Source organism: Corythoichthys intestinalis, chromosome 21, assembly GCF_030265065.1.
Source record: "Corythoichthys intestinalis isolate RoL2023-P3 chromosome 21, ASM3026506v1, whole genome shotgun sequence".
Classification (NCBI taxonomy): domain Eukaryota; kingdom Metazoa; phylum Chordata; class Actinopteri; order Syngnathiformes; family Syngnathidae; genus Corythoichthys; species Corythoichthys intestinalis.
This window is the reverse complement of record NC_080415.1, coordinates 17669497-17695035: the sequence shown is the minus strand read 5'-3', so window position 1 is coordinate 17695035 and position 25539 is coordinate 17669497. Positions and strand designations below refer to the sequence as shown.

General features: G+C 41.4%; 1 protein-coding gene across 3 annotated transcripts in view; it reads right to left on the bottom strand.

The window, feature by feature from the left end:
• raraa (retinoic acid receptor, alpha a) overlaps positions 1–25539 on the bottom strand; it is a 373148-nt gene that overhangs the window by 43933 nt on the left and 303676 nt on the right. The gene's annotated exons all lie outside the window — the stretch shown is intronic.

The window sequence follows — 25539 nt, the reverse complement described above, 5'->3', positions numbered from 1 at the left end:
ATACTAGCGATTTCGTTTTCTTCCATGGTGGAAAAAAGTTCAGGAGTTTCACCTCCTCCAGCCATCGTGTAGCACAGCTGACTCACTGACAATGACAACAGGTGGGGGAGGGTTGAGCGAGGGATTTCTCCATGCCTCTTTGGGGCATAGAAATTTGCAAATACCTTAGGGACAGTATGACGGAAAATTTTTGCAGTTTTGAAACCTTGACGTGTTCATACCATGGTATACCTTGAAACGGGTAATCGGCATATGCCTACAGCCGATACAGAGTCCCTCTGATACCGAAAAAAAAAAAGTTTGTTTTTTTTCCCCCTTTTTTGGTATGACGCTCATGCTGCTAAGAAAAAACTCTTACCCATACAATGACTTGCCACATCACACTTCAGACTATGTACCAGTGTTGTTAATCTTACATCTCCCAAAAAGTAATTGAGTTAGCAACTCATTACCTCATTGTAAGAGTAATTAGCTACTCAGCAAAGTAAATGAAGTTACTTATCATGTTCTACACATTATTACATTATATATTCTATAACATATTTCACAACATATATGTTTATATTAACAGATTGTGTATTGAACTGATTTTTCCATTACAAAAAAAAAACGTAGGTCACACTTTTACATTTTCTTTTTAATTTCACATTTATAACAGTGTAACGGTATCGAAATTTTAACTTGCTTATGCTTTGAGAAAAAAGCCTTTTGTTTTTCCTGTTGTACTGAGCACGCACCGAACCGTGATCTCCGTAACGAGGTACGTACCGAACAGTGACTTGTGTGTATCGTGACACCACTAATATATACAGATATATTTTTCAATATGCAGGTGAGGCTCTGAATCGCTCTCCTCTCCTGTCTCTAATCTAGTTGGGTTGATTAAAAAACATCACAAAAGGTTCATGGATATGTCGTTCAAGAAAAGTTTGGGGCAAGTGACTATTTTTGGTAATTAAAACAAATATATTGTAGCGTCTACAAGGACAATGCCAACTATGACTCTTGCCACGCTAAATGCAAATCGTAACGAAAACGCGAATGGTATGCTAATGCTCCGAGCCATATAGCCAATCACCATTGCGTTTGCAACGGCGTCCCCACCTCCCTTCTCTCGTCCCCCCTCTCTGCTCTATACCAGGCAAAAATGTGACAAAATCAGACAACTCGCGCATCATTCAACCAAATTGTAGTCACGCGCCCCTTCACATCCTCAGTAACGGGAACGGCATTGCAAATATGGAAAAGTAATTAATTGGATTACTCACTACTGAAAAAAACAAAAACAAACAAAAAAAAAACGCCGTTATAGCAGTGTACCAAGCTTAAAGATGACAAACACATTTGCGCCTTTGATCGGAGAGCTACCGAGGCTTGTCTGGCCAGCTCAAAGCTACAAACCTGTCAATCATCATTAACTATAAGTTTTAAACGCCAGCTGCACTGGTGACCAAGAAAAAGTTTGGTCACACTGTTTAGCAGAGGGGAGGGTGAAAGCCTATATGAGCATGAAGCAGAAAACATACATATATTATTTTAGCTAAAAATCCAATCCTTTACACCAGATCCTGAATCTCTGAAAAATGGCCCGATCGGTACGATTTCCAATCACGTGACCGGATTGGGACATCGCTAGTCGCCAATGAGTTAATTTAATAAATAATTTTAAAGCAGTTCCAACAAAAGGAAGGTCTGTTTCCTTAGTTTCAGTGCTCTAAGTGGTAATAATTATCTTGTGCTTAATTTAAAAACATCATTTTCAGAGCATATGTGGTTCGTCTATCACTATCAATGGGAGCCTATGAGATAAAGAGGCAGACGACCCCTTTATCACTTGCATCCCAGTTGAAAGAATGTTTTTGAATAATTTGAAAAGATATAGAAATTCATTTTCTGATATGTAATAGTGGAGAAAAACATTAACAAAAGCCACTATTTACCGGAAGAGACCAGCCTTATCGTGGTCAGACATTTTATCGATGCCAATACTATTTTAACCAATCAAATGCGAAAATCCCAGATTGCCTGCCCTTCCTCATGATGTCATTAATGCACTCGTTGTACCATGCACCAGAGACTATCAGTGTTTATGTGCTTGAGTATAACTTATGTAACAATATGACTGTGCTCGTAAGAGATGCCATTTTCTTGTGTTGAAACTTTTTTCATTATCAGAAGTCAAACAAATTTGCGATTTGCATATTGCACATAAATACTTTGAGCACTCGTCTTTCACATTAAGATCATGAATACAGGTGTCGTCTCTCCTAGGGCTGCACGATATAGGAAAAAAAATGACATTGCGACTTTTTGGGGGTTTGCGATATACATTGCGATATTAAAACTAGAAGAATTTCCAGCAGATCACTCGAATAGCTCTGATTCACCATGACCACTTTGTACAGGTAGTCTCCGGGTTACGAACGAGTGCCGTTCCTACACTGGCGACGTAAGCAGAATTTCCACGGAATTAGCCGGAATTAACCCGTTAAGTACCCCCACAAAATAACTATCCAAAAAGTGCAAAAGTATTGTATTTGGTTTAATGATGGATACACTGCTCTCTAGTGGCAGCGTTGGGTCTGGCTGGACTGTATGACTGACGAGCAGACTCGTCTGACATAGATAAAGGACAGCTGCGCTCTGGTTTGGCCCACATAAGGCTGTAAGTTGTTTCAGCTGCTGTTTCAGCTGGAGTTACGTGTAAGCGACTTGCCATGAGAATTGTAAATACTGCACATTAGAATTCCTACTTTTTAAGATAGCTGACTTTTGTTTGGCAAGTTAGGCTAATTTATTCTAAATTTACATATTGATCAGACAAGATGTACGTTTGAACACCAATTGTTTTTTGTCGTTTTGAACATAAGTGTACATACATTATGTATGTCACAGCTTTACAAATTGTCAAAGGGGAAGGAAGTCAAAAGCTTCAAAAAGCACAGTTGCCCTGTGTAAAGCGGAACAACTTCACGTTTATTGAGGTCAGAACACGTCATATTAATAAAGTGAAAAATAAAATACTGCGAGGTACAATAAGGTACTGTTTACACGACAAAAAAATAAAATAAAAAGAACACAAGACTCCTGGGTAAGTCGAAATCGCGTAAATCGAGTACATCGTAACCTGGGGACTACCTATATTCCTAAAATACTGTTTAATCCAGGTTAAGGGATCTAATATATGTATATGGATTAGGGCTGCAGCTATCGAATATTTTAGTAATCGAGTAATCGACTGAAAATTCTATCGATTAATCGAGTAATCGGATAAAACATTTTTAGGTAAAGAGCAATTATAAATATACATGAGAAAAAAAGACATTTAATCCAATATTGAACCATTTTCAGTCAATCAATGTCTTTATTTTCGATGTACATCACAGGTGTCAAACCGATTCCAGAAAGGGCCTAGTGGGTGCTGGATTTTGTTCCAACCGATAACGCGCAGAGAGTTTAACCAATGAACTTCATGCTGAAACAAGCAGCACCTGACAAAGTTTAACTGATTACACATGGAAAAGATCTAATTGGTGAAAAGGTGTCCTCTTCATTGGTTGGAAAGCAAACCTGCACCCACGAGGCCCTTTCTGGAATCGGTTTGACACCTGTGATGTACATTGTTGGAAACAGCCAACAATTGCATCTCATATGTGACTAGAAAAAAAAATTCACTGCTTCTCACTCAAAAAACTTCTAGATCTTATTAAAAAAAAAAAAAACGTTTTTCTTACCTAAAAATGTAGTTACCCTTGATAACACACATCACTTGAAAGCTACGTGTTTTTCCCATGTGTTTCAATTTAATTTCCATTTGTGTCAAGCTATTTTTAAGTTCTAGTTAAGTTTTAAGTTAGTCTAAACTGTAAGTACTGATAGGATTTTGAGTTTTTGCAGTGTTCAAAGTAAATGTATGATACCAACTTGGTGTTTTATTCAGCACTGACTACTGAGCTAAAACTGACAGTTAGCTTTATTATGTTTTGATTTTACACCCTCATCACTCTACAGCACTGTGTTTTTACAGATTAAATAAAGCCTGTATGTAAGACACGTTAGCCACGCATCGACAGTGGTCATAATCAATAGAAACCTAGCCCTCCGAAGCGCTAACGTTACGTGAGCGAGTGACTGTAACGTTATATTTATTAGCGATGAGAAGTGTACTGCTCAAAGATGGCGGCTGTTTACTAACGCTGCCCAGATGCGGCCGAGTCTGTCATTTCGCATCTAGTCCTAAATTAATGCGATAACTATGAGATGCATCGGACACTACCTGCTACCACACTAGCATCATGCGGGCATAGTTTTTAGCAACTACGGCGTAGTTTGTAGCGGCTGTTGGCTGCAGTAAGTTTTTTTTTTTTACAAATGTTTATTGCTTCTTCCTCTACGCATGTGACGTCAGCGCGTTGTCCCGCATTAAAAGTAGTCCGGGCAAAACGTGATGCTTAGAGCTGGCAAAATCAAACGATTCCTCGAGGTGAATAAAATTACTCGGATCAGTTTTTAAACTCGAGTCACTCGAGTTGCTCGAGTATTCGTTTCAGCTCTAATATGGATCTAGGAGGCCATGTCTCTGCAACCTTGCTGCCTTTATGAAGTTTGTTCAAAACAAACAAGCGAACAAAAAAATTATTGCATGTCCTGCAATGGGACTATCGCGCATACGCACATTGCGATGGTCAAACGATATTATTGTGCACGTCTAGTCTCTCTCTGTATGGCCGCAGGTAAGCTGGAGGCAAATTATTTCTGAATTTGTAGAAATTCTTGCGTGACCTGTTTTTGAGTTCAAAACAGTCCCTCGTCCTGGAAAAAAGTAAACAGATAACCCTTTCCTATCATAGCTTAATGGAATGTGCTTCTCTCAAACCGATTATTTAATTATCTTCATGTGCGAGCGGTTTTTAATGGCGGACTTAAGATTCACTCGACTAGCCACAAGCGCACTTAAAGGGGGGAGGCGGTGTTGGTGGGGGGCGCTGGTTGCACTCAGCCACATCCTCCTAAAACAATTACGGCATTACTCCGCGCATACGGACAAACACGCACGAGAAATCCCGATGATGAAGTGGCGCGCGCAGTGGTTCTGACGTGGAGAAGTCTGGCGATCGTCAAACACTTCAAAAGGGACCAAGAGATCACAGACATACGCATGCAGCCACACACAAACGGCGGTACGACAAAGCCTCCAGTCAGCTGTCTCTCTCGGACCCGTGCTGCCAAGCAGTTCTGGAAGTTCAGCTTTGGGTTAGTCTGTGGAGATTTGATTACCTATCATCCCCACTGGTTACTGGCCCCAGCTGTGCGGTATATTAATAACATTTCACTGTCATTAAGGGGCAGCTAACTACATTAAGCGTGCTGGCTGCTTGGCTAGCGGGAGTCTGGACAAGAGACTTGAGGGGACTTTGACAGGGGTCGTCCACTCCCGTGTTTACCACGACTTGTATTAGGTTAAACAGACACACGCTCATTGTGTGTGAGATACATAGACATAAAGAGGTCCATTTGTCTTGCGATGCAGCTACAGAAGAGATGCTAGACAGACCCCCGTGCTTGCAAGTCACTTCAAAATAATGAAGTGGGACGGCAAATGAAAGAGCCTTAGGGGTGAGAAAGCATCCAATGAAACCAAGCCAGTCATAGGCCCATGCATCAAACGACCGGCAGCCATTTTAGCTTTTATACACAATGAAAAAGCAACAAGTGAGCAGCGAAGGCCATTAGTCATTCATTGACCATGTCATAAATATTCACGCTTCAATTTCGGTGGAAACACACGCGCACACATGCGAGCCTGCTTTGTCAGCAGTCTTTAATTACCGAAGGGGAAATGGGAGCGTTTCCTTGCTCACTGGGAAATCCTGCCATTCTCTAACAAAGCGTCATAACAGCTCTCTGGACGAGACGCGATTGGCCGCTTTGACGTCCATTACTGACAGCAAAAGCAGGCGAAGGAGACGGGGTGATGGAGTTTGATTGGGCGTGCGTGTTCACATACTGGTGGCTGGAAGGAACCAGTGGGGTGTGTTTGTGTTTAAACACAAGTGTGAACACTTACTGGTTGGAAGAGGGGGGCAAGTGGAGAGAAATAAGTGAAAACACACATGCAAAAGGGCTTGAAGATCGAGTGAAAGTTTTGACCAAAGTCAGCATCTACCATCAAAAGGGGTGGCTAACGTATACTCTATTCTTTAATCCGCGCAACCACACACTGAATCCTGTAATACAGTAGTTAGATTTGAGTAAATTCATTGGTTTGACTGACACTAGTATATGGTAGCGGACTTCAAGACTTCAAGCTTATTTTTTGCCAGCCATACGTAGCTGTAATATGTTATACTAATTCTGCTGTAGATTTAAATGAGTTTATCACCAGTATACGTCCAATCCATTCAAACTGGGAGGGTGGCAGAACAAATGTTCATTTGCTGCCATCCCTCGCACTTCAAATGGATTCAACATCTACCACCATCAATGGCAAGCCAGTGAGTTAAGTCTAGTGCTGCAATGATTAACTCGAGTAATTTGATTAGAAAAAAAGATTCAAATTAAATTTTGCTGCTTCGAGCATATGTTTAATTAAAGTGGCGTTGTAATTAGGGCTGAACGATATTGAAAAAAACTGCAACTTTTTGGGGGTTTGCGATATATTGCGATATTAAAACTAGAAGAATTTTCACCAGATTACTTGAATAACTGTTTGAGAAGACTTTGGTTGCCTCATTATGACTACATTGTATTGATATGTTCTTCTTCGAATACTGTTTAATCCAGGCAAAGGTGAGGTTTACATGGTGACACTGAGACACCAATACCCCTTTCGCACTGGCCAAAAAACCCGTGTCAACCCACTAACAATCGGCTTTTGGTGGCAGTGGGAAAGGTGCAGCGACCCGCCTCGACCCGTGTCAATCAACCCGCCAAGCGACCCGCATTAAAATCACCTCGGCTCTGATCGTCATGCAGTGTGAAAGCAAAATCCTGGGTCAACAGTCAACACCCTAATCTACATGGTGACGTAGGCTCTTACATGATGCGTCATAACAACATGCCAGTCGCCTCCCATTTAACACGCCCCACAACTGTAGTTACATCGATGCCAACAACAAAGCTAGTAGAAGAAGAAGAAATTACGTCGCCTACGTTGCCTAAGCACAAGCAGTGTGTTGATCCTTTGCCGCATTTCGACCATTTTGAGGGCAGTAAAAAGCATGAAAACAGAGAACACAAATGGAAAGGAGGCTTCCATAATGCTCTGCATTGTTTACTTCCTTGAACTGAATGAATTCGGTCGCACTTGTCGACGTTGATCTTAGCGTGGTGACGTCATGTAACCTTACACACGGCTGAGGAGGGGTGGGGGTTAGACGGGTGAAAAAAAAAAAAAAACACGGCTTTTTTTTTTTTTTTGTCAATTGGAAAGTTGCCAGATGCCAATTGCTAGTGGGTTGCATCGGCTTGGAAAAAACGTGCGTTGACCCACTAGTTTCAGTGGGAAAGGGGCACAAGACGCAACGTTTGTGTTGCGGAATGGCCTCGTGTTCATACACTGACGGCGAAAATGAAAGGCGAAGTCGCAAGCTTTTGATTGAGGCCTCCAAAGCGGAATGATTCGCTTGCGGGGCTTGCGCCGCAATCATATGAATGCAAAACACAGTGAATGCTCTCGCGCCGATGACGTCGGCACATCGTTTTCGCACAGAACTGTGACATCGTTCGAACGGAGACGGAACCATGTAAATACAAACAAGAAATGGGTCGTGTTCTGTTGTTTTTGTCAGAGTGACACAATGTTAACGGCCCTGGTGGGGGTTCATCTGATAATAATGACGATTGCTGTATATAACAGGGATCCAGGATGCAATCTCTGCACACTTGATGATGATGATAGATACTTTATTGATCCCAACAGGGGAAATTCCGGTGTCTTTTAGCAGCACATGGGTAAAAACATAGGACATGGACAGTACAAAAATATGGAGGTAGGGGGAAACAAAACAAAAACAGAAAATATTCAACCTTTACAGTTGTCACTATATAATTTGCCGCAGAAATAAATGATTTCCTAAAACACCCTGCCCTGAAGCACAAGTGAAGAAGAGGTCCGACTTGCTACTTTTATAAAGCGAAACAAAAACTCGCCAAAAAAATCGCACTCCCTGCGATGGGAATATTGCGCATGCGCACATTGCGACGGCGATTTTCGAAAGATATATTGTGCCGGCTTAGTTGTAATGGTTTGTTTTAAAAGTGTTTGCATCTAGTTTTGAATTGGGTGGATACACTGCCCTCTTGTGGCAACAGTGAATATGACATAACATATTTCACATGGCTGAATCCAGCTGCTCCCTGTTAAGATCAACATAAGCCAAGTTTTTGGTTGAGCTAACGTATTTGTCAATGCATTCGTAATTTAGTATATAGGTCTATTTAGCCGTTTTTTGTGGAAATATGTGATTGAAACATTTGTTAAGAGCAAAAAAAAAAAAAAAAAAAAAAAAAAAAAGTTAGCATTTTATAGCGTTTAAGCTAGCGGACTTTTGCTATGTAAGTTAGCCAATTATTCTTTTGTTGTACTTAGATCCTCATTTATTTATTCATTTATTTATTTTTCATACCGTTTGAGGGTCAGCGCAGGTATTTGATGGTTTTTTTTATGGGCCTTATCTGATTACTCGATTATTCAAACCAACTAGTTCATTGATTATTCAACTACTAACATAATCAATAGCTGCAGCCCTAGTTAAGTCTATGTTTTTCAACTACTATGCCGCGGCACACTATTGTGCCATGGTGTAGTGTCTTCTGTGCCTGGGAAAATCATCCACTTTCACCTAATTGATGTAAAAAATGTTTTTGGAAAATGAATCCGCAAATGTGCAAAATCTGGTGTTTGTGCTGTCCAATCAGGCAGTACTCTTCAATATCGGTAGGTGTCAATAGGTAGCTGATTACTTCGTTTACTGATGCGTAAAAAGTAAGAGTGGCATTGATTGGGTCTAGTGGTAGCGGCTAGCTAGCGAAACTAACGGCAACAGTGATGGTAAAGGCTTTTAGAAAAGAAATATGCGAATTCAGAACTGGACAAAATTAATGAAATAGCGGTCAAAAGGAAGCAAATACAATTTCCTCTCCGAGAGTCTCTGGTTTAAGGCAATCTAGCAAAAGCTATCTTTCATTAGGATTTATGCTAGGATGTAAAGAAGAACTGAACACCGCGTGATTACACTTTTCAACAGGGATGCAGCAATAACTACTCCAATACAGAAGCCCGGATATCACAATGAGAGAGTAAAAATATGATTATAAAATGTGTTTTTATTTGTGTTTGTTTGATTCCTATTCAATAAAAAACTTTATATTATTAATGGAGTCTCCAGAAATTCATTTTTACATTTTTTGCTGGTGCCTTGGGATTTTTTTTTAATGACTAAAGTGTCTTAAAAAGGTTGAAAAGCCATGAAAAGTCATGAGCATGATTAATGATACATCAGAATTAAACTAATTTAAGGCACTTTACAAATTTAAACTTTTTTTGTTGGCCTGGTTTATGAATGACTTGACCAATCTGCTCGTTTTTAAAGTCTAATGCAGCCCTTGAGCACAAAGGTTTGTCCACCTTTATTTGGCTTGCCTTTCACAGAGTGTGTTGGCAGGATAGCTGCGTCAGCTACTGAATTGTAAAACATTTATCATACAAACACAAAAGAATAACTGGCTCAATGAATTCAGCAAGACAAAGGAACACCACACAGTAAGCAAACAACAATGGAGGAACTCCAGCATTTCTTTTTCTTTCATTCTTGGCACTGAACTCATTATTCAAAGACAATCACTGTTCTTTTGATCAGTGTTGTGTGTCTAGCGCTGAACTGGTTTGAACTTTTTCTTAAAAATGTTATGTGTTTTGAAGTCTTTATTTAATTAAATGTCTGTCGTCAATGGCAGCAAATGAATTAAAGTTTTACAAGTAGCGTGGCAAGAGTGTTAAAAGTTTTTCAGCTGAGCTACTGTAGCTTTGTGAGACTGGTTATTTGTCGCAGCTCCAAAAGATTAGAAACAAGTTATGGCGGTGCAACAAATATTTCCGTGAAGGCGAGTTAGGAGGATTACCCACGAGCCCACTGTGAACCCACCTCCAAATCGTTGCCATGCTACACCTAAGCCTCTGCGTGTTTATCTTGCAGTCTACCTTCTCAAAGTAGTAATGTAGACAACAATAGTTTCCCAGTTCCAAGTTTCCCGTTAAATAAAAAGAACACGAACATTTTGTAGTCAAGCAAATTTGTTATAGATTAATGATTATTTTTATTTGATATACTGAGGGAGCGGACATACATCACTCTGTCAAATTATTCCAACTTCAGTTTAATTTTTTCTCGGGCAAATGACATGCCACGTTTGACGTTTCAAAGCAATGACAGTGTGTTTTGCCAGCGCTGCACTTTGCACATATTGCAGCAGGAGCAGAAATGGATGTGACAGCTTGACTTGTTAAAGGCTTGCACAGTATGTTTGAAGACTACGCAGGCTTCTAGACCTAAATTTTGATGGATAGTGCATGAGATTGGGTCCAAATGACCCCGCCTCCTAACCACACCACGAGTGCAACCGCATGAAAAACACACGTGAGTGATAGATGAGCGTCCGAGCAGAGGCCGAAGGGCAAGGCGTTCCGGGGTAAGGAGTTTTTCTAGCCTGTTACCGCCATCCCCTCCTGAACTCCAGGAAATAGTCATGTTTGTCTTGGGCCTGAAGTGGGGGGAACACGGGGATACATTTAGCGAGGACATATGTGTTTAAAGTGGGGGAACACGAGTAACAAATATGCGAATGTGGTTACGAATGGGCGCTTCTTCCTGCTTGCACGCTGTAGGTATGTGCAGATCTGGGCTTGAGTTAACATCAGCATGCTCTTGTCTGCTTTCCATCAATCTAGCAGCCCCCGCCTTTTTCGAAGCCCTTCTCCGAGGGCCCCGAGATAACTTCTCTCTCCGCACTGCCAGAGCTCTGAAATAACAACACACCTATCACTGCTGCCCCAGCAAATGGGAGCCAGAACCGAGAACATGTGTGGATAAACTAGAGCACCGGGGGGAGGGGGCACCAAGATGGAGCAGATGGCAAAAGGTGAGGTCTGCAGGGGCTCAATGTTGTGCAGCAATTATGTTAACCGCTGTAGCTCCTCTGTGCTGCCGCCCTACGAGTTTAAATTTTAAATACAATATAGTGCTGAACGCATTGAACGCATGTACATTTAATGAATTATAAACACGGAATAAAAGCAGCCGGTAGGTTGTAAGAACGAGGTGCAGCAAGTTCCCTGGCAACAACGGGAGTAATACGGTGTAACTCTAGCCAACAGCTGTCTGCGTGTGCTGAGTGACAGCAGGTCAATACCAGTTGGCATTTGCCCCTAGGCGACCGCGGATACTTGAATTGAGCCGATGATGTGGTGGGCAAACAGGGCTTGCCAACATAGGGACACACACAGGAACGCATTTTAGGAAGGTAAGATACATGGTGTGAATTGAAACATAGACCTGAGGAATTTAACTCCAGAGAGCCCCCTGCAAATGTATGATCACAGAGTTATATTATATTATCGGGTAGCCTATAATATCGGCTGATAAAAGCATTTTTAAAAGATATCCAATATAAGCCTGTCGCGATATGCAATAAATCAATTAAATCCACGGTAAATAGAAATGAGGCACACATGCGTGCTTATTGCATATGAGACTCCAGTTCCTTTCACAGATGTTTATTGGTCATAAACACACTGCAGAATTAAAGTTCAGACATACAGAATAAAGAAAAACATCTATACTACACATTGTAAAACGTTAGCACAGCTACAATGAGACTAATGACAAAACTGCACTAACCACTTTAGCCTGCTATAAAACATTGGCATTCTTCTCCAAAACGCAAACTTATGGTTAAACGGTGACACTTCAAACATGAAAACTTGCTGGTTTACAGCATTTGCAAACGACAAGTGCACTTTTTAAATTTTACTGAGCGTAAAGCTTACGGTTAGCGGTTTAGCTAACGTCGCCCGGTTACCATTTCAAAATAAAAGCACATCACGTTCGACATGTAAATAAATATTTACGTAGTAAATCTCACATACTTCAGATTCTACATCAAGAATAGCTTTAAAATGACACCCATTGTGGAAAAACTGATTGGCAATGAATAATTTTGCTTCAAATTTGCTAACACGTGCACTTTGTAAGACAAGATGACAGTCATTTTGGATAAATTAAACACTTTTGATGGGCTCTAATTGGCAGAGAACAAAAACAGCAGGTTTCTCAGATTTGTCATATTCACCACTTAGCTAGGTTCATATGACTCGTTATGCACTGTATGTTTTTTTTGTTAATATTTATTATTTATTATAATTTGTGACAGGGCTAATTAGATACTCTCGACATCAGTTTTTCATTAGCAGATTTGGGCTTGGGATTTGTTCAAAGGTGCTGACCACTTGCATTCATGTTAATGAATGAGTCCACGACCGCATATATCGGTATCGGGTCGATATCTGTATCGGCTTTTTGGAGATGTACCATTTCGGGATATCGGTTAAAAAGGCATTATTGGACAACTCTACTCACAAAGTATGTACAGTAGTAGTAAAAAAAAAAAAAAAAAAAAAAACAATGGAGCGAGGAAGCAGCGGGGACCAGAGAATGGTGCTAGAAAACCGTAGTCAATTGAAGCCAATGAGTTCACGATCTGTGTTTTCATGGGTTGCAAAGGTTGTATTCAAATGCTTTTGGATCAGAGTTTGGGTACACTTATAGCTTAACATTTTTGAGGGGTGGAAATTAAACCATATACTGGTGTCAAAGTAACAGGAGGGTTTAACAATTCTATTGATAATGACAAAAGCACATCACTTTGTGTATTTGCTCCCTTTAAACAAGATACCTTACCAAAACGCAATGGGGTCTTTGTTGGTACATGGACAAAGTTCCCTAGAAATCAATTTGATTTGCGTAATCAGACAAACTGTATCTCAGCCTGAAAACTTTAAGCAACACTGCATTTTGCACAACTACAAACAGCTCCAAAAGTTGAGAAACAGTAATCTGAAAAACATTTGCAGTTGGCAACAGCAGCAGGTGTTTCACACCTTACACCCGTACTAGGTTTTTTTTCCTCAATATTTTTATCAAGTGAAAAGTACCTGATGCTCTCAAGTGAATGTAATGACCTTGTGACAGCGTCAACATTCCAAGCATGCCAAAGCAACACCAAACAAGCTTGTTAAAAATACAATGACAAGGTATACCTGGGCATTCATGCAAAGGACGCTCCAACACGTGTTTGTCCTGTTTTCTTGTAGCAAAAAAAACACTCGTTGAAAAAAAAATGAAAATGAGAATTAAATTGTGGAGGTGGTTAGTGAAAGAAACAAAGTTGGGCTTTAGCGGGATGACTACATTTCAAAAGAAGCCCCCTTGCCCCCTCAAACAAAGCTATTCCCGCTGACATGTTTGTTCGGTGACAAACGCAGAAGGCGTAGCCGTGGCGTAAACTCCCTTTGTCAACTCTCACAAAGTGAATTAATCCACCGTTTTGCAGTGACTTGCAACTGAGGCATAAATCAAGCTCAAGGTCGTCACTGGATCATAATGTAAATCCACGCGCATAAGTGTAACCGCCGTCTTTAACAACACACTCTTTTATTGTTACTGCTGTGACTGTGAAAATGGCTTCATGAAACATTAAGCCTCTCTATTAGAGAGTGCCCGCTTTGGTTAATTATAGTATTACGTGTGTCGAGTGTGTGCGCAAATCTCTCCTGTGATAACAAGAAGCACTCATCTATGTATGAAAAGGGAAAAAAAGACCAATTATCCAAGTTGAATGCCCATGAAGTTACAATTAGTAATTTTCCTCATTTTTTTCCGTGGCATTTTCATAATATTAATTTTCAAAGACAAGTGACAACAAGGGAGGTTAAAAGAACAGAAGAATACAACAACAAACACAACATCAAAGTTGTGTGTTACTTCTTTTATTTTTAGATGAATCAGTTCTTATTCATTCATTCATTCATTCATTTTCCATGCCGCTTTTCCTCACGAGGGTCGCGGAGGCGCTTTTGATGTCTAAATAGTGATGAACCTCTTTTTAAACTTGTGTGACATCTTAAAAGGTTTCTTTTACTTTTATATTCCCTTAACAGTAAATATTTTATGAGAGTGTCAAACTCTGGGAATAATGTGACTCCATTATTTAATTCATGAAAATCCAAAGGCGGAAATTAGAGGTCAACGTTTTAGTGCATTCTGTTGACTAACTAAATAAATTACATACCGCACGGATTACTGTCTTCTAAGGCTCCCTCCATTAGTCATGAGTCATGCTCACATTGAAAATTTTAGTACTTGAGACTTATGAGCTAAAACATATGAAAGACTTGACCTGACTGACTTGGTATTCATGAGACCGGACTCAACTCGAAGTTCATGACTGGACAAGTCTTGTTTGTTTGCACTTGAAAATCTCCAGTTTCATGAAAGACTGTTATTAGTTGTGTATGCTGCGTGCAAACCTCGCAACCCAGGAATTATGTAGAGTGCTCAATAAATTTGATTCAATTTTGATTCAAGGATTAACTATTTGATGCTAGAAACATGTTAGATTTGCCACTCAAAGATACAACAACTAAGACATGAGACATCTACTACCACAAATAAACAAGACATAAATAATACATTTTACCTGTTCTGCTACCTTACATACAGGTGTGTTCAAAATTATTCAACCCCCACAGCAGATAAGTGTTTTTGCAGTGTTTTTTCTTCTGGTTTATAATCACATTAAATAATGACATGTCAAACAGACAAATACAACTGAAATAACAAAAAATATTTTTTGGAATATTCCCAATTTATGGCCTTTCTGCAATTACTTCATTGAAAAAAATTATTCAACCCCTTATGTATAACTTTAGTACTTAGTACAACATCCTTGCAACAATAACAGGGTTTCCCCTACATATTAAATATTGTGGTGCACCGCCACACCGAAATAAAAGCCGCCACGCCGTGCCAAAGAGATATTTTATTTGTTTATTTTATTTAAATTATAAAGGCCGTTTCAAACTAGCGGCAGCCTAGTGTGAAGGGTTCAGCTGCAACCTATTCATTGTGCATTGTAATTGGGGAGCTGTGATGTAGAGGGAAGCGAGAAGGACATAGCGTTCGCATGTCGTGGAAGCACGCTGTTATTTTGTTATTCTTTTTCTTTATTATTGTTGCCACAATAAAATGGCTACCTTCTTTCCCCCATCCGGGGCATTACTGTATTTTGGATCGGACTTTTCGGCGAAAGTGAGTGGTGGACGGCCGTCTTGGACGGAAAGGCAAGTTTGAATGAATTTGCGCCGAGTGGCGGGTCAAAGTGCCGCCGCGCTAATGTGTCAACAACGCATTCAATTGCTGAGGGGCAGAGTTGTAACAGCGGACGGATATATGCAATCACGGCTGACGAGACCTTGATAAATGTCTGCTTAATTGCTGCTCATTAGGTTTCCGTTCACGTCTACAGATTTTCTCATCAGCTGTTTGACAACACCTGATGGGAACCTTGGTTCTTAAGAGTGGTGGACTTGGGGCGTTGAAGAAATTTGTCAATGAGGTAATCACAGAAAGGCCATTAATTCGAATATTTCCAAAAATATTTTTGTTATTTCAGTTGTATTTAATGTGATTATACACAAGATGAAAAATGAATGTCAAACTTGCAAAAACACTTATCCAGTGTGGGGGTTGAATAATTTTGAACACAACTGTAAGTCTCAGGATCAAATCTAACAAGGACTGATTTGAATTAGTGGTGAGACTTCACAGAAATCACAGGTGAGGTATCTTACATGTGCTGACCTAGCGCTGTAGCGACATCCATACACATTAACCAGGCCCTATTCATCTTTATAGGGCTGGGCGTCACACACAGTGCCTCTCTGTGCTGGGAGGCCAAAGGGCCTTCATGAATGCTCCTGCTGAAGTGTTTGCTCTCCACTCACTTTAACAGAGAGGTTATCAGCACATTGATACTCGCTAATCCGATGTGACTGGCAGCATTGAAAGCTTTCCTCTGATTCTTAGGCGCATATTCAGCAAGCGTGAGGAAGGAGGTCATAAATATGGGGAGCTATTTTACATGAGAGGACTTGAAGTGGACCTGGAGACACGATACGGGTAAAAGAGAGAATCACCGGGGACAGGCTTTGTCATGTTAAAGCACCTCTTTGGACCCGTGTCTCCCTTTGCCCTCCTATCGCTCTCCCTCTCTCCCCCGCTCACGCTCTAGGCGGATAACACAATAGTCAATCACAGGGGAATAGATCACGAGGGTTTGATCTTCTCCACTTCAGAGCGGAGGCATGACAGTGGAAATGAGGGAGAGGTCGGGAGTGCAGCGTGTGCGTGACTCCCGACGACAGTGTGTTCAACGATGCTAAATAATGGGCTCGGCCGGGCCCTTTCTCTTAAATTCCGAAGTGCGTTCGTGTTTGTCTCTGCACATTCATCAACAATTGCCGCTAAACGGGCGACACGGAGGTGCAGTATTTGGCCCTCAAGCCTCGACAGGCCCAAATGCATTCTTCCACTGTATGTGGAACCCCTAATGATAACAGTTTACTTCATAAATGAGCTCAAAATACAAGTGTAAAGCCCGGAGTTGAAAGCGTATTGTTGCGCATGTAAATGGAGGTATTTGCACGGGTGTGGACAAGGAGATGCGGCAAACGTGCCATTAACCTGTCAGTGCTTTGTTAAAGGGCTCTGTGATGCTAGTGAATGAATGCCTGTAGGGATGAGTGCGCCGTCAAAAAGCAAGGAGTTGCATCTGTAGTGACAGACGAGGTAGATCAAAACAAACAGAGAATGCAATTGGAGGGAGTAGGAATGGACAGTTAATTACATTAACTTGATTGGCTAATGGAAAATTTCAATAATACCATGTAATGTTAGTTTTTAGATGTTATTTTGAATGACACAGAAGCTGATTTTTCCTTAATATTCGATTAATATTGCAAAGGAACGTTGTCATACTATGACACAGTGAATGGCATTTTGGCAAATACTCCACGCTCAAGTGGAATAGTTTAAAAAAAAAAAATAGAATATGGCTGAACGATATTGGCAAAAACTTTTGCGACTCGATGGGGGTTTGCGATATTAAAACTAGAAGAATTTTCACCAGATTACTTGAATAGCTCTGTCTGGGAAGACTTTGATTGACTCACCATGACAACATTGTATTCATATAATACCGTTAAATCCAGGCTAAGGGGGTTCATCTGTGAATGATCAAGATTGCTGGATCCAGGAGGACATGTCTCTGCACTATTGCTGTTTTTATAAGGCAAAACAAAAGATTACATGTCCCCCAAAAAACTATTAGTAGAACAATGACACGTCCTGCGATGGGACTATTGCGCGTGGACACATTGTGTCAGACCGAGACGACGAGGTGGACTCAGTTGCGGAGTTTCGGGCAAAAAACTTAGTTTGAAAACAGAGGTTCTTCCGCTGACATTCGGGGATGAGAAAAAGTACAAACAGAAAGCGCTCCAACGGAGGAATGAGTCAGAATGACTAGAATCAAAAATAAGGTTTCAAACACAAAGCACTCCAAAAGGGAGGTAAGGCAAAAACACTCCATATGGAGGAAAAAGTCAAGCTGGCTAGGATCAAAAGGTACAAACACAAAGCGCTCCAAATGGAGGATAATGCACAGAATAACTATGATAGCTATGGCGAGAGGTTGACGTGACTGACCTTAGATGAAAGACACTTGTGCACAAGACAAGGGAAACTAAGGCAATATATACACAGGGGGTAATGGGGAACAGGTGGAAACAATAGGTGATTAGGTGGCCAGAGGAAGGGCAAGTATGCAGACACGAGGAGGGTGAGGCCTTCAAAATAAAACAGGAAATGACATGATATGACACACTGCGATGGCCATGTTCAAACGATATATTGTGCAGGCCTACTATAGAAACACAAAAAAAAAAAAGATGTAAAATCTGCAGCACAGTTGGACAGTGAATATGTAGCGGCAGAATACTAATCAGAATTAACAGATTACTAAATTATAGGGCTGTCAAATTTATCGCGTTAACGGGCGGTAATTAATTTTTTGAAATTAATCACGGTAAAATATTTAACGCAATTAACGCATGCGCGGCACGACCCACTCACGCATTGCCGCAAACAGCCTACAATGGTGCTGTTTTACTTATTTTCAGAGAGAAGTGGCAGCGTCAAGTGAGTGGAGTAGATACATTAATTGAGGCTGCGCTTTTAATTGGCAAAAGCTTTAACATCTCTCCCACAACAGCTAATATTATTGTGGGAAATGACGTGGGGAAGAACGACAGGAGTTGATCTTTTTCTTTACACCCTGTATTGTACCAACGCAGAGAAGATATAGCATTTGCAGCCACCACACACAGTCATGGTTGCACCACTTCCCATCGTGCATTAGCGCAGAACAGTTAAGTCGCTACAGTATCATTTACTGAAAGCTCAACAAATACACTAGATGGCAATATTTAGTCACAATATACAAACTCACATTTATCATTTAAGAATTACAAGTCTTTCTATCTGTAGATCCCTTTCACAGAAAGAATGTTAATAATGTTAATGCTATCTTGTGGATTTATTGTTATAATAAACAAATACAGTACTTATGTACAGTATGTTGAATGTATATAACAGACTTATCTTTCCATTCGAACAATAATTTACAGAAAAATATGGCATATTTTAGAAATGGTTTGAATTGCGATTAATTACGATTAATTAATTTTTAAGCTGTGATTAACTCGATTAAAAATTTTAATCGTTTGACAGCCCTACCAGATTGATGTTGATTGTAATTTTTTTCTTCATATTTGTGTAGATCAATCACCCAGGTCATTGGAGTTCACAAAGGTTCCACTGATTCAAGTAAACCCTTATTTGTTCAGTTGTTGCAAATTATGCTGTTGGATTCAAATAGTTAGCAAATCATGCTTGATGAATGATACCTGTACATTTAAGCCTTTTATAGTGAACAATGGAAAACCCCTGAGTTAATTTATTGCATGACTACCTGTATCAGCTTGATAAATATAGCATGACATTGCCACTGACTCAGCAATGAAATGAAACACAGTAAACAAAACACAATGAAGGAATCAGTAGAATCTACCATCTTGTTTTTCCTTCTTGGCATATGCTAGTAGTTAAGCACGTTTTAAATGGAGCAGTTTCCCTATGCCATTCTTTTTGTTGCACTAAATCCAGAGGTGGGTAGAGTAGCGAAAAATTTTACTCAAGTACGAGTAGCGGGCGGCACGGTGGCTGAGTGGTTAGCACGTCTGCCTCACAGTTCTGAGATCAAGGGTTCAATCCCGGGCTTCGGCCTTCCTGTGTGGAGTTTGCATGTTCTCCCCGTGCCTGCGTGGGTTTCCTCCCACATCCCAAAAACATGCATGGTAGGCTGATTGAACACTCTATATTGTCCATAGGTGTGAGTGTGTGCGTGAATGGTTGTGTGTCTCCTTGTGCCCTGCGATTGGCTGGCAACCAATTCAGGGTGTCCCCTGCCTACTGCCCGAAGTTAGCTGGGATAGGCTCCAGCACCTCCGCGACCCTCGTGAGGAATAAGCGGCATGGAAAATGGATGGATGGATGGAAGTACGAGTAGCGTTACTTCAAAATAATATTACTCAAGTACAAGTAAAAAGTATTTTGTGAAAAGAATACTAAAGTAATGAGTAACTGCTTATATTTTTCTTGGATTTTTTTTTTTTTTTCACAATTGTATTTCTTTCTGAGCACAAAGTTATCTATATGGACTGTTGTTATAATACAATAACTTACAAAACCACATTAAGCCAAAGAAACACAAAAATTAAAACCATAAAATCATTGAATTCCGACAGAAAAAAAATACATAAATGAAACATTAATCGTCCAAAGAGCATGAGTGCCCACTGGTGGAGATAATAGTTCCTAGTTTGAATAGTGAAGCGTTCCTTTATAATTACTATTTTGAAATTAAAAGAATCATATCTCTGATCTCCCGTGGTCAATCGGTGCCAAGTAAAAACTGGGAGAGAAGGTTAAAATCAGCGCTTTTGAGTCATGTTGAGGGCAGCGCTCTATATCAAATACTTCATTTTTTACGGTGCTTTAAAGACATCACATGATTGAACAGGCTGGCATGAAAATTGCATCTAATTGGTGTAATGGAGTCATGTGATCATTGCCGCGACGTCTCATTGGTGAAATCGGTAGAGCTACCCCGGTAATAAACCAGGCATGGCTCTACTTTTGGCATCAAAAAAACAATAAATTTAATATGTAGAATAAAGAAGGAAAATGTAACAACGCTTCTGTAGCCCAAAGTAGCGGAGTCAGAGCAGCGTTTTTTCTTTACAAATCTACTCAAGTAAAAGTAAAAAGTATAGCTTAGTAAAACTACTCTTAGAAGTATATTTTTCTCAAACATTTTTACTCAAGTAAATGTAACGGAGTACATGTAAAGCGTTCCTATCCACTTCTGCTTAAATCTCTCAACCAATCCACAGGCTGAAATCTGTCTCCCGCCAACCCTTTAAGAAAACTTCTGTCTAGTTTTTAGACACATTTAGGTACCATACAATTGCTCTTGCTATTCTATACTCTTTATGGCCTTTTGAGAGAGCGAAACAGTACACATCTGTAATGCTCTGTAAAAGTGAGGCTTCAGAGGCTGAGGTCGCGGTGCCGACGCATCTTGGCAGCAAACGGAACCGCAGCTAAAACCATCAGTATCCCCGCGATACCTTTGCCGGCAGCCAGCCACCGCTCTTCTGCTCACGCACGCTAATGATGACTGATGACGCACAGTTGACTCCACTGTCTGATGTGCGGTGTCATGGGGCTCCTTAGTGGAAAATTTGGGCAGAGCGAGGGAAGAAAAGTGAGAGACAGACACATTTGTCTTAACTGTCTCCGGTTTTTCAGACGATAGGATTTTAGCACGTGGATAGCATTAAGATGCTAGGTTAGCTTAAGAAGCATGGCTGGGGGGGTAGATGGGACGAGCGGAGTCATCAAGAGAGCACAGTGGGATGTTACTCCAGTTTAATGAAGGACAAGTTAAGCTTCCCCTCTGTCTGTGTGTGTGTTGTCTGTGCTTCTGCAGACACCAATTTCCTGCATGAATCCCTGACCTTTCAGTGTAGCCTGGAGGGAGCCATTTGATCATTTCAAACACACACTCACCCACACACAGACACACACCATTTTCTGTGATCTGCTAGCGTCCTTATGAGGACTGGTTTTCGTCAGACATGATCTCGAGGAAACCTCCACAGGAAGTCGGTCAGATTTCCCCACCTTGAAGGAGAGCGATGAGTGATTTAACGTCACCTATGTGGCTTCATTCTCAACCCGAAGAGATATACTGTCAAGAGCCATAAAGAGCCATGGCAGGTTTATTGATACTTTCGTGCTCCTCGTTCATCTTTCGCATTTATAGTGGGTGTGTTTTTGGGGATTTTGATTTACCACAGTGCCGCCAATGAATGGCCAGACTAAGGGTATCATGTACAACATCATCATCACGGCTCTTGCATTGGGGCTGGTTTCCCGTCCCGTTGCATAGAGCTGACCAGGTGAGCTAGGCCCCTCAAGTACAGGCGGTCTTGTGCCAGCAGATTTGCATCCTTCAAGGTAACTCCGTGTTGTTGCAGGTCGTCCACGACGGTGGACACGTGGTCATTTCCAGCCTGCAGCCTTTGGGTCAAACTTCAGGATGACTCTTGACGGGTGGTCAGGAGGAAGTCCTAGAACAAGGCTGAGCCAGCGGATGCAGCGCTGTGCAGCCAGGCAGGAGGCTCTGGGCTGATTTGTCTGGGCTCGCAGGGTTTCGTTGGAAATTTGCTGGGGCCACCTGATGTTCTCAATGGTTCATAGAGCACTGCTGTCAAAGCAGTCTATTCTAGCAGCCAGCGTCTTGTTTAAGGGGCATGTTTCGGAGCCATAGAGGAGAATAGAGAGTATGGCGGTGTTGTAGATTCGGAGCTTCGTCTTCCATGAGATGCCTTGGTGCCGCCAGAGTGGTTTCCAGAGAGATTGCAGGGCAGAGGCTGCTAGGGCTCTCATGCCGAGAATCTCTGATTTAAGATCCCCGTTAACGGTCACTGTGGACCGCAGATAGACAAAGCTCTTCACAGGCTCTATGGTGTTTTCGCCAAGCAGCATGGGGGATGGATCAGGTCCCTCACCTGATCATGACAACACTGCCCACAATTTAGCACGTACAACAATTAAGTGCTCTTGTAGAACATATCAGAAGGGAGACTCAACATGTGTATCCACCTGTTGCCATCCATACCACAGGATGTGCTCAACTAAAGACCCAGAAGTAAATTTGTGAGTACAGTGTGAGAGGCTTGCCAGTATTTTAGCATCCATAATTTTGCAACAATTTTTGGGGCGGTGTATGGGCCATTTCTCAATGTAGGTTGGGAAAGACAGATTTATTGACAACTATTTGTTCAAACAAAGCCATGGAACTGCAAATGACATCCGAAAATGAACAAAAAGAAGTCATTGACAAGTTACAAACTTGACTGATACTCAGTAGAGCCAAGACCTCCACCAAGTGGTAAGATATATTGGACAATTATTTCATTTTGTTTCGCTTTTAGATTAAAAGTCTGAAACATTTTTAAGTTGAATATCTGTGAGCAAGTGTGTTTTATTGAAAAAATGGTTGTTGTAATATCTGTGGCTTGCCTTGTCTTGTTTAAATCCAGTGGATGACAAAGCAGTTGGCGACCAAAGACATTTTCTGGTGGCATTGATGCAACTGGCAAACAGATCCAAATGATTTGAAGCCAGCATTCAGGTGAGCCCCATGTGAAAGCTTCCATGTCTCCTCCTCCCTCTTTTTTTTGTTCCTTGAGGGTCCAGTTAACCCCGGCTGGCCCCTGTTGACTGTTCCGTGTCCCGGCCTTGCAACCCAGGCCTCATTACAACCTTGTGGGAAGTGGGGTAAGCATTTATTGTGACCCAATTCGGCGACCAAAAAGAGCGCACACCTCTCCTAGTTAACTCCATCCATTAAGCTAAGTGGGGCCCATCATTTATTCAGCGCTTGCCGTTGCATAATTCAAGGGACAAAAAGGGCTGTCATGAATAGGGACACACACAGGTGAGGGTGGCCTTATTGCACATCTGCAAACACTTTACTTTGGGGCTCATGACTATGCAGGAAAATGTGAGTCTAACTGAAAGCAGACGAGTGGGAGAGCAAATTTAAGAGAGGGAAAAGCAAATTTAAGTGCGACCCCCACCCACTCTTCATCCACTCCCAACTCACAGGCATGAGTCTGGGGGGAGCCACTGATGTTAATACAGTTATTAAGCCTCTCCACTGAAGCTGCCTCCACCTCTTCAACCCTGGGCATCAAGAGCCTCTCTCTCTCTGCCTGCCAGGCAGCAGGCAAGCTCACTTGCTTCCACAATAAGATCAAACAGTCCAAGCAGACCAGCTCAAGGGGAGCCTGTGATGGTGTTTCCCACTGAGCTCTGAAGCAGGTTGGGGTTGGATGCATCAAGCCCATGGTGCATCCCAGCAGGCTTTACGCAAGGAGGCGGGGGGAGTTTCTCCATCCTTCCATCCTTTTAAGTCGTCTGACTGAGATTCCCATGCATGTCTTCCCGGTGTTGGGGGATTAGAGCCATGAAAGGCTTCGGCAAGTGCGTGCGCACGGGTGGATTTTTTCCGGTATCATGGCGCTTGTAGCTATGGAAGGTAATCGAAGGTGAGCAGTAGAATCAGAGGTGGCCAGGTGAACAGGTAAAGGTGTTTTAAGGAAAAACCTCTCGCACAAAATGTGCTCTGGTTTACAATCGCTGCATTACATCCAATCCATAATTTACACCAGTAGAGCAAGTTTGCCGCTGTTGCCAGACGGAGCACATTTGGGCAGCCATGCACACTGCACGCAAAGTACTTGATATAAAAGGCCTGACTGCTTGCATATTTGACTGCTCTCTGTTACCAGCCTGATAGCCACATGGCCTCATTTCAAGAAGGCTAAAGGTAATGAGGGGTTTCCCATGAAAAGTGGGCCACACATGAACATCAGAATACTGCTGGAATGGCAGCATTCATGAGGGTATTTGGTCTAATCTTGACATTATAAAAGCGATGGGCAAGATAGAGGCAAATACTTTGCACGGGTTTAATAGGACGAGGATTTGGGTCATTCTGAAGCAGACATGCCATGCCAATGCTGTTGGCAGCCGCGGGATGCAGGCCGAGTCTCTTGCGCTAGAAAATGAAAAAAAATACTAGTTGGCCAGCCAAACCAATCACTCTGTGTTCTGTTTACATTTTTTCTCCTACAGCTTTTTGCTAAAAATATATCTAGCGCTATTATCACTTGAAAATGCCAGCCCCCCTACAGACACCCCCAACCCCAATCTTCCTCTCCCGCTGCCTGAGATCTCTCTCCTCACTTGCGTGTTTTCTTTCGGCTGAAAGGTGCTGACAGCTCAGACACAATAATCCAACTCTATTGTAAAACTGCAGGCACTGCTGTGCACATGCTTCTCAGAAATGTGGAAAAAGCAGAGTCAGGATGGAGATGGACCAAAGTTTTTGTGCGTTAAATTCACTAGGGAAGGGTATAATTCTTTAATCGATTAATGGATCGCTCAATTTGGTTCAACGTCAGGAAGTAATTATTGATTATATGTTATGATGCAGTTTTGGAAAAGAAGAGTGCCAATGCTGATGTTAAGATCCAGTTAAATCACTTGATTGTGACCAACATAAGGGAAGGTTTTTCTTTAAATCTGCGTATCGGGTCGCAAAAATACAATCTCACTAGGCATGTCCCGATCCGATCACGTGATCAGAAATCAGGCAGGTTGCGCCATTTTTCAAAGGATCAGAATCGGGTGAAAAGGATCGTGTTTTTAATTGGAAAAATACTGTTATGTTTTTCTGCTTTATGCTCGTACAGCCTCTCAATCTCCCTTCTAATGCTTTTCTTGGTCAGCAGTGCACTGCTGTTAAAGTTAACGATGATTGACAGGCGTTGAAGCTTTGATCTTGCCAGAGACGCTTGGGAGCACTACCTTCAAAGGTGCCGAATGCGTCAATCATTGTTTAGTTTGTTTAACACTAGCATTAGTGCGCTGTGGCAACTTATTGTGTGTGTGTAAGTGAGCGGCTGTTCTCAGCAGCGCGAGCGGATTTAAGTGGACTTACTCAATGAAGCATTTAATAAAGAAAAGCATTTTTTCTAAGTTAATCTTATTTAAAAATAATTCACATTATGAATGCGGCATGGTGGGATAGTAACCTATTTATAACTTTTTTTTTTTAATTTAAACACTTTTTTGGCAGGGCTGTCAAAATTATCGCGTTAACGGGCGGTAATTAATTTTTTAAATTAATCACGTTAAAATATTTGACGCATTTAACTCACATGCC